The sequence below is a fragment of the Cornus florida genome, unplaced genomic scaffold (assembly GCF_030987335.1).
Source record: "Cornus florida cultivar Cherokee Brave unplaced genomic scaffold, ASM3098733v1 CherokeeBrave_3.0.0_Hap2_Chr01, whole genome shotgun sequence".
Lineage (NCBI taxonomy): Eukaryota > Viridiplantae > Streptophyta > Magnoliopsida > Cornales > Cornaceae > Cornus > Cornus florida.
Genome location: NW_026775571.1, coordinates 10,254,592 through 10,264,512, shown reverse-complemented (window position 1 = coordinate 10,264,512; position 9,921 = coordinate 10,254,592). Strand labels below are relative to the sequence as shown.

Sequence of the window (9,921 nt, the reverse complement as noted above, 5' to 3'; positions counted from 1 at the left end):
CCAAATATGCATCATGATAACATACAAGTACCATTAAGCATGCCGAGGCCATTCATTCACCCACCACAACAACAAGGCCAAGTTCCATTGGGAATGCCAAGGCCAATCTATACTCCACCACCTCCCATCATTCAAGGCAATCAAGGTGCCCATGTTGCACCTCCAATTGCTAATCCTCCCTTTGCTTTAAGAGATCACTATGTGCCTAATGAATACAATGCACACACATGTATTCAATTGCCACCATTTAGAGTACACCACTATGAGATCAAATCACAAACTATTCCAATGCTTCCTAACTATCATGGACTTCCAAGTGAAGAACCTTACAAGCATTTGGATGAGTTTCTTGAAGTATGTTCCATCGTGAGATACATAGACATGCCGGAAGAGGTCTTAAGTCATAAACTTTTTCCATTCACCCTTAAAGACAAGGCAAAATATTGGTTTAACAATTTTAGGCCTTTTTCAATAACTTCTTAGGCAGAAATGCAACAAGAGTTCTTGAAGAAGTACTATTCGGTTTCTAAGACCAATGCCATGAGAACCTCAATTCGAGAGTTTTCACATGGGGATGGGGAAACGTTCCATGAGGCATGGGAAAGATTCAATGAATTGCTTGGGAAGTGTCCACATCATGACATGCCCAAATGACAATTAGTTCAATATTTCTTTGAGAGCTTATCCGACAATTATAAGGGCATGGTTGATGCTTCCATGGGTGGCTCTTACATTGATAGGCATGAGGATGACGTGTGGCATCTTTATGAGAGCATGAGTGAAAATTCTTTGCATCGAACTTTATCTTCCAAGAATGGTAGGAATTCAAGTGGAAGGAAGAGTGTTGGCTCACATTAAGTTGACCATTCCAATGAAATAGCCGCCGAGATGAAATCCTTATCTCAAAGGTTTGATCAATTCTTGATCAACCAAAACTCGGCAAATCAAGTTTCTTCCGTCCTTAACCATTCCCATCATACATCCAATGAGACATGTATGACTTGTTCAAGTTTTTTACATTCTACTTCCAATTGTCCCCATGGACATGTGCAAAGTGAGCATCATGAACAAGTCAATGCAGCTTTTGTTAATTAAGGGAACAATCCTTAGGGCAATCACTATAATCCTAGTTGGAGGAATCACTCGAATTTCTCTTGGAGAAACCAAGGGGAAGGCTCAAACCCTCCCCAAGGTGGTTTCTAAGGGAAGTATGTTCCACCTCCAATGCAAAGCCAAGGTTCTTAAGGATATAGACCATTTCAATCACAAGGAAATCAATTTTCTAATTCTCATTTTCCTAATCAACCATCATATTCTCAAGGAAATGCTAGGAGTCTCGCTTTTGAAGAGAAAGTTTTGATCGCTTTAGGCACTCTAGAGGCAAACACTCAATTGCTTCATTCTCATTCTCAATCCATTGTTAAACTAGAAACCCAAGTAGGGCAAATAACTAGTACTTTAAATGCTAGAGACAAAGGGAAAATGCCTTTGAATGCCCCACAAAAGCAACAATATGTTGTGGAGACTCATTCCTTATCGGAAGGTCACACAATAGAGCATGTCAACGCGGTGACTACCTTGAGAAGTGGGAAGATTGTGGAAAATCAAGTGGGTATGTCCAATGAAGAGAGTGAACCGGTGCAACCATAAGTTGACACCTGTCCCATTTCACATCCTATTCCTTCTTCATTGCATATACATGATCTTTCAAATAAGAATACTTTGAAAAGTGATTTTGAAAAGAAAAATTTGCAAAATGATTTCAAAACTTCTTGTGTTGAAGAGACTTCAAAGAAAATTTCTGAAAAGGTTTTTGAGCCAAGAGCTCCATTTCCGGATACCTTAAAATGATCCATTTCAATTGACAAGCAAAAGGCCAAAACAAATGAAATCTTCCACTTTTGGATGTAATCAAGCAAATTCTGGCTTATGCCAAGTTTTTGAAAGACTTATGCACCCAAAAGAGGAAGAACAAAAGCCAAGCACCTGGGAAAGTGATCTTAACCGAGCAAGTAAGCTCAATTTTGCAGCATAACACTCTTCCAAAGTTCAAAGACCCCGATTCACCTATCACTTCCTGCATTGTTGGAGATCATATCATTAATCGAGCTCTTCTAGACTTAGGAGTAAGTGTTAATCTTCTTCCATACTCGGTATATGTCAAATTAAGCTTTAGAGACTTGAAACCGACGTCGGTGGTTTTGCAACTTGCCGACCGATCCATCAAAAAGCCTAGGGGTATCATTAAGGACATATTGATTAAGATTGATAAATTCTTCTTCCCCGTTGATTTCATTGTCATTGACACGGAACCGGTCCTGAATCCTAACAGCTAAATTCCCATTATCCTTGGCCGTCCTTTCTTGGCAACCGCGAATGCTAACATTAATTGTAGGATGGGGATAATGAAGATCTCATTTGGCCACATGAAGGTGAAGTTGAATATCTTCAATCCGACCCCCAATTCATTTGACAAGCATGAAGAAAAGAATATTGTAAAGAAATATCATGACCTTAAATGTGAGGGAATAGAGTTTTTGTGCGAAACCAAAAATCCAAAAAGTTTATCTTCAACCCTGAATTCCAAGAAAGTTGTTTCAAAAGCTTGTTTTGAAAGGGTATGGAAGCCCAAGGATCATGTTGACCAAGAACCAAAAATTTCTTTTGAGCCTAATCCAACAAGTTCTCTAGGGAACCATTTGTTGGGTGGAGTTCAAAACACTTATCACCCCATCAAGGAGGGGATGCACTACAAGATTTTTAATTCGGGCTAAAATAGCCCAACGTCTTGCTAGAGGCATTAAAGACTAGTACATTTTGTAGGGTGCCACAACCCTATTCCTCCCTCATTTCTATTTTAAATTTCATTTCTCGCGAAGTCTAGATATTTGCTTTAGGTTCATATACATTGCTAGGAACTGTGATTAGGATTGCATGCACTTTCATGTTAAAAATGAGCATTCTGCATCAGTTCGATCAATCTCCAAGGAGATTCGATCGATCGAACTCCATACCTGCATCCACCTGCATCCAATCACCTCTCTGTCCAATCGTTTGAAGAAAACCTACATATTTCAGCTCTCTGTCCCATTATTCAAACTTGTTCCTAGATCGATCTTTAGTTCTTCGATCGATCCAACTTCAACTTGGATCTATCTGCAGTCTCAACACTTAGAAAATTTTTGAACCTGCATCCAACCTGCATCAAAAGGCTCTCTGTCCCATCGATCAAACATGTCTGCAGGTTTTTGTATGTTTGATCGATCGGATTTATTCTTCGATCGATCTTAGAGAGATCGATCTCTGTTCTTTGAATTACTGTTTTGTTTTAAGTTTGATTTTTTTTTTTTGAATTTTAAATTTAAAATAGTAAATTATATATATTTTATTTTATTTTATAATAAATAAAAAAAAAAAATTTCAAAGCTTCAAAATAATTTGTCTTTTAGTGAGGAGAGATCGAACTGGTAACGAAATGTTTTTAAAAATCAAATCTAGGGTTGTTAGATCGATACCACAGATCGATCTAACACCCTCTCCTTAGTCCCTTGCCGCTGCAACTCACCTCCCCACCTCCGGCAAACCCTCTGGCGACTCCATCTCACCTTGAATCTCTCTCCTTTATCTCGGATTTCCAATTTCATCTTCATCTGATCTCATCTCTCAGTTTTAGGTAAGATTCGAAACCCTTTTTTTTTTTTTTTGATTTCAAGCTCTATTTTCATGAATCCATGCCTTCGATGTTAGATCTTTGATGTCTTCATGATGAATCTTGCCATTGATGAAGCTTTGAAGCAATGTATATATGTGTATATATATGTTTATAGGTTTTATATTTTTTTGATTTTAATTTCGATTTTGGGGGTCACGGGCCATGGAAAGTGACCAAATATGTTGATTTATTGTGTAGAGGGGCCCACAAGCTTGTTTGTGAGGCCCCTGTGCCATCCACGTCACAGATTTATGACTTTTTGAGTTTCACCTCACAGTTCGATTGATCGAACTTTTTATCAGATTGATCTATAAAAGATCGATCTCACTTATTCCCGATCAATCGAACTTGCATCGATCTCACATTTTTGTGATAGATCGATCTTCACAGATTTGCATCACACATTTCACACACCATCTCTTGTGTTTCATGCTATCTCATACATGCCCAATGCCTGTGTTTTCCACATTGGATGCATTCCATACTTATACTGTTTAGTATGTTTCACATCATGTCACTCATTCTTTGTCACTTGCATAGATTCATGTTCCTTATTTGTTTTGTCTATCTTATTTGACATACATGATTCTATCAACTGTACTTTAATTCTTTATACCGGCACTGACTTCCTTTTTGCAAGTTTTCCTTTTTGTTTTGCAGGCCATGGCTAGGGTCAAGACTGTTGCTCATGGACATTATCACTGCAGAGCCAAGCGGAGATTGGATGACGAGGCAGGTCCATCTCACGCCTATGACCCTATTCATGAGTCTGAGCCAGAGCCCTCTTAAATTCAGGAGGAGCCAGCAGAGCCCACTCCACCCAGTCTCCATCCGGTAGTAGACTACAGTCTTCGGCTGAGGCATCTTCTTCACAGGCTGACGCTGAGGCTGAGTACATACCATTTCCATCACCACCACCAGCTCAGCCAGACTAGGCCTTGGACAGGCCATTGCCGAGATACTCACGCCTTCGAGTGGCGCATGAGTCTGTATTTGACATAGACTACTTCTCCCAGTCTGTTCTTACCCAAACATCATATGACGATATAGACCGGAGGGGTATCTCAGCCATACTAGCCCTTGTTACATACCCAGTGTACCCGAGGTTGGTCCAGATGTTCTTCCAGAACCTCCGACCTGCCCCGAGTAACCTGGGGGAGCTGCGGACTGCCATTGATGGCCACCCTATCAGTATCACGGTGGACACTCTTTCCAGATCTTGCCGTTATCCACATGTCTGCCCTCCCGATCTCCAGGATACCTATCCTACTCTATGGAGGCCCTCATATGCAGATATGGCCGTTGCACTCACAGGTCACTATGCCGGTGGCGAGCTTTTCGCCACCCGGACTTATCTGCCAGACGACCTGTGGTTCTTCGATTTGGTGCTATACCAAAATGTTTTTATGGCCGGCCACAAGATACAGAGGCGTGGCGACTATCTTACAGCTTTATACTCCTTCTATACAGGGCACTGGCTGTCCATTCCTGCACTCATCTGGAGCATTATGATGAAGCTATATGTGGATCACATTAGCAAGGCCAAGCCCAAACGGGCTAAGTATCTCCCATTCAGCCATCTCATCACACATATTCTGATAAACCAGCGCTATCCCTTCCAGCCACGGGAGCGTACTGAGTCTGGGGCCTGCTCATTCAAGAAGAAGGATTGGGATAAGAGCTACAAGGCTCATATTAAAAGTCTACAGGACGACGCTGTAGAGGCAGTTGAGGAGCTAGAGAGAGAGAGGAGTTGGAGCAAGCAGCGGCAACAGCAGCAGAGCAGGCGGCGGACGATATACCAGTCGATCCGGCTGCCATGCATATGGATATTAACTTGGAGCAGCCAGTAGAGGACCCATAGCATCACTCTCCAGTTGGGTCACCCATTCAGGATGAGAAGTAGGCTCAGGATCATCATTCTCCCGCTCTAACAACACCTGAGGCTCCAGTTTAGATACCCAGCTTCGGAGAGCGTCTTCAGACTCTGGAGAATGGCATGGTTTCCATCCGTACTGATATTGCTTCACTCCGCACGGATGTCATAGCTGCATTACGTGATCTATCTATAGACATCTGCAGAGCACGCCCTGCTCGTCCGACCTCCTCTTCATGATTTCTATATCTTCTTCTCCTATTATATATCTGTGATATCTGTCATATTTTTGCTACTGTTATATATTTGCGATTAGTCTGTTAGCCTAGACACTGGATGTACTGTACTATACTTTATTTTTCTTTTATGCATATTTTGTTTATGGATGTAATATATGCGTATTGATATATCTGTCTGTGATTGACTCCATCAGGTGCTTCCCAGTGACTTCAGTGAGAGAAAGTACTGCCCGAATTTTTTAGGACCACTCTTTTTCCTCTCTCCTTACTTTAATTTCTTATCCCATTTACACTTGCATGTCCACTGTACATTGTTATTATCCCCTTTGTTGTCTAATGAACTTTTGTCTAGTGCCATCTTTTCAGGACCACAGTTAATCCCAAGTTTGGGGGGGCTATGCCACCTACTTTGGATACTTGTGTCCCGGCCATTCTTTACTTAGCTGCACTGGTATACTCTTTCCTTTGTTCTCTTTGCACATTGAGGACATTGTGCCATTTAAGTTTGGGGGGGAGGGGTAATGATGTTAATTGCAGTATTTGATTTCAATTTAAAATTTTTAGCATGACTTGTGTATTTGAGGAATTTTTTATGATTGGTCCATAACTAGCTATGATTTTGATCTTTTGAGAACTATATTGCTTAAAATTTAAAAATTGCTCGACTTGAAAGTCCAATACTCCTTGCATGCCTTATGGATGCTATTTAGGAGTAAATTTTTCGAAAGATTGATATCATACTTACATTTGTGGTCCACATCATCCTGATTTTGTGATTATTTTGAGATTCACTCTAGTATTCTACACTAGCACAGGCGCACACTAGCATTCATTTGTGGGGTACATGTTTTGTTGATAATTGAATTGGTTATATCCCAATTGAGTTAGTAGTGCATTGAAGGCTTTCATTCGTAATAAAGGTGGATAACAACCCCTTTTCATCAAGTAGCTGGGATTCTAGCCTCATCAAGCACTGAACTTCTCGTGCTGAAAGGTGGAGGGCCCAAACTTTAGGTTAATAATTTAATGTTAAAAAAAAAAAAAAGGAAGAAAGTTGTAAAAGCAATAAAAAGTGAGGACTTCTCCCAAAAGGTGAGAAGTGGGAAATTTTTAGATAGAGGTTATTTTGATTTGTAGCCTAGTTGATTTGAGCTTGTAAGTCCTTAAGGGTGTTTGAATACCTAGTGCCCTAAAGCCGTCTGGTTTGGGAGTCATTGACCTAACACTTGACCTCATGGATCGCTAGAAATCTTAATAGATCAACACATTGCACCATGTTTCCATCTTTGATCCTATAAAACAAAAAAAAAAAAAAAAAAAATTTGAGTGAAAGGAATAAGCGCACCTAGAATAATAAAGCTTTAATAAAAGGTCTACTCTTTGTCTTGATGATCGGTACTAGATTTGTGTGCTAGTTTGAGGGTAAGGATGTGATCATTTCTTTAGTTGGCTAAGATAGCAACATACTTGATGCCGGTCCACTCAAAAAGGATTCTAGAGTTGTTTTGATTTGCATAATCATTTTCTTGATGTGTGGAGGACCATACTTACTTGCTTGATGTTGAAATTTTAGGAGATTACTTGGAAATGTTTGAAAAATTGCATGCTTGAGGTAGTTTTATCCCAATGCTTGTTTACAATATTGGTATCTCTTTAATGAGAATGAGCTTAATGTTTGTGGGTATCATTTCTGGAAACCCTCACGAGACTTCACTCGTCCACTAGGGTTAACCTAGGGATTCAAAAGGCTTGTTGCATATGCTAAATGTAATCGTGTTCCCTACGAAAGTAGCGTTATCTATTTATTGTTTTCTAGTTCATAGTTGTATAGTTATTCATTTCATTCCTTTACTTTCTAGTTCATTGCTAGGGACTACCAATATTTAAGTGTGGGGGTGTGATAAGCGTTGAAAAGTGCGCTTTTAAACCCCTTAAGCTTAGGTGTTCTAGAACATTTATCTATCTTATTTTCCCATTTTAGATTGATTTTGTATTATTTTCATTTTCAGGTACTTATCCCCAAAATAAGCTAACTCAGCTAAATAAGAGCATAATTGAAGCAATCTTGAGACGAATCAAAGAAAGGAGCAAAGTGGGAGCAAAAGGAAGCAAGTGGTGGAAATTTAGCAAGTTCAATCGATCTCATAAAATATTCGATCGATCGAAAGTTCATCGATATTAGCATTTCAAGATGGATCCAAGCTCTTTTGTCCTTATCCAAAGATCCCACAAAGTTCGATCGATCCAACTTTCTTCCGATCGATCGAAAAGATTCGATCTTATCCACTTGTACCACTCTACCTACCACATGTCTCTTTCCCAAAAATATCTTCAAAATATCTCAGATATGTTTTTATCCAAAAAGGCGTCGCCATAGAGGATCGATCCAGCTTAAATTTGATAGATCTCAGCCATCTTCGATCAATTTTACCACAAGTTTGATCGATCAAACTTCCCAAAGCCTAAGAAAATCTAATTTCCAGCTCATTAAAAGTTGTCTCATATCCAATTATTAGAAGGAATATGGGTGTACGAGCCCAGCTCATTGTGGGTGATATTTAACCTACCTATATAAGGAATATGAGCCATTCTTGAGAGCATATACTTGATAGTAGATACATACACTGGAGACACAATTTTCATATTCTTAGTGAGGAAGAAAAGAAAGGAGGAGGCTAGAGACACAAGCTTGGAGTTCTTTCATCAACCAAGAAGATGAGCAATCTTTACCATGGAGTTAGCCCTTGAGGGTTGGAAGACACCATCCATGAGTGGCTAGACATCCTCTTGGGGCTAGAGTTAGCCCTAAGCATGCTTTCTACATCTTGATTTATGTATTTTTGAGGGGATTTGTATTGTGATACATGGTTTAACACTTTTATATATATAGATCTTGTTTATTCAATGATTTTGTATGGTTTAATGCTTCCAATTGATCATTTCATTCTATCCATATGTCTATGTATGCTAGAATAGATGTTCATGTGTTTATCTCTATTTCTTGTGTTATTGATGCATGTCTATGTGTATTATGCTATAGATCTAGAGATTGTCAAGACATTATGCTTAATGGAATGCTCTTGTGGTTTATTTGATGGTTCATACTCATTTCTTGATGGATTGTGCCTCTCCCTTAATTTAATTAGTTTAATTTCATGTCATTAGCTTAATTGTAGTGTAGTTGTAGTTTAGATGTTAAATGGGAGGACAATCCATGCTTGTTGTTTGATGTTCCATACTTATGAAAACAAGTAGCATATATCTCTAACCTTGTGATGTGTTTGGATTGGGAGCTTAAAGAAAGGATTAATGGCTTAGTTTAATATATTGTGCTATCCACTATGTTGCTTAGACAATATATGCTTAATTTGTCATCCATGCTTGTTGAAACAACTACACACACACTATGTTGCAATACATGTTTTCCCCCTCATTAATCATTCATTAAGGGTGTAGAAAAACTATGCTTAGTGATGATCTCTAAACCCCCAGATCTCTCTCTTATTTTCTCTTCATTACATTTAATTGCCTACTTTAGTATAAATTGCATTTTAGTGTAATTCAACCACCAACCAATCTTTTGATCACTCGACCTACTAACCCTAATCTCGATTCCACAACCTAGTACGACCACCAATCCCTTGGGACAATCCCTACTCGCCCTAACTATATTTTTAGTAAAAGGTAGTAATGACAATTTTTAAACGTAAAACTTGGCCACATTCATCATAGCCCTACACCACTATCTTTTAGTGCACAAAATTTAGATTTGGGGTGCAACCTCCTTGAGCCCACCACGTACCATTCAGATATTGGAGGACATACGACGGGCTTGCATGTTAGATTTTAGGGGTAGTTGGGAAGATTACTTACCCTTGGTTGAGTTTGATTACAACAACAGTTACCAAACTAGTATTGGTATGGCACCTTTTGAGGTGTTGTAAGGCAGACCTTGTAGATCTCCAGTTTGTTGGATCGAGGTAGGTGATGCAATCGCCTTGGGTCTTGACATTGTCATTGAAACTACTGAAAAGATTAAGTTGATTCGACAGCGGTTGGCTACATCTCAAAATAGACAGAAAAGTTATGCTAAC

At 39.3% G+C, this 9,921-nt stretch overlaps 1 pseudogene; it reads right to left on the bottom strand.

Annotated features, from left to right (window-relative positions):
- Positions 1-545: 545 nt before the first annotated feature.
- Positions 546-644, bottom strand: LOC132283374 (small nucleolar RNA R71; annotated as a pseudogene).
- Between the last annotated feature and the right edge of the window lie 9,277 nt (positions 645-9,921).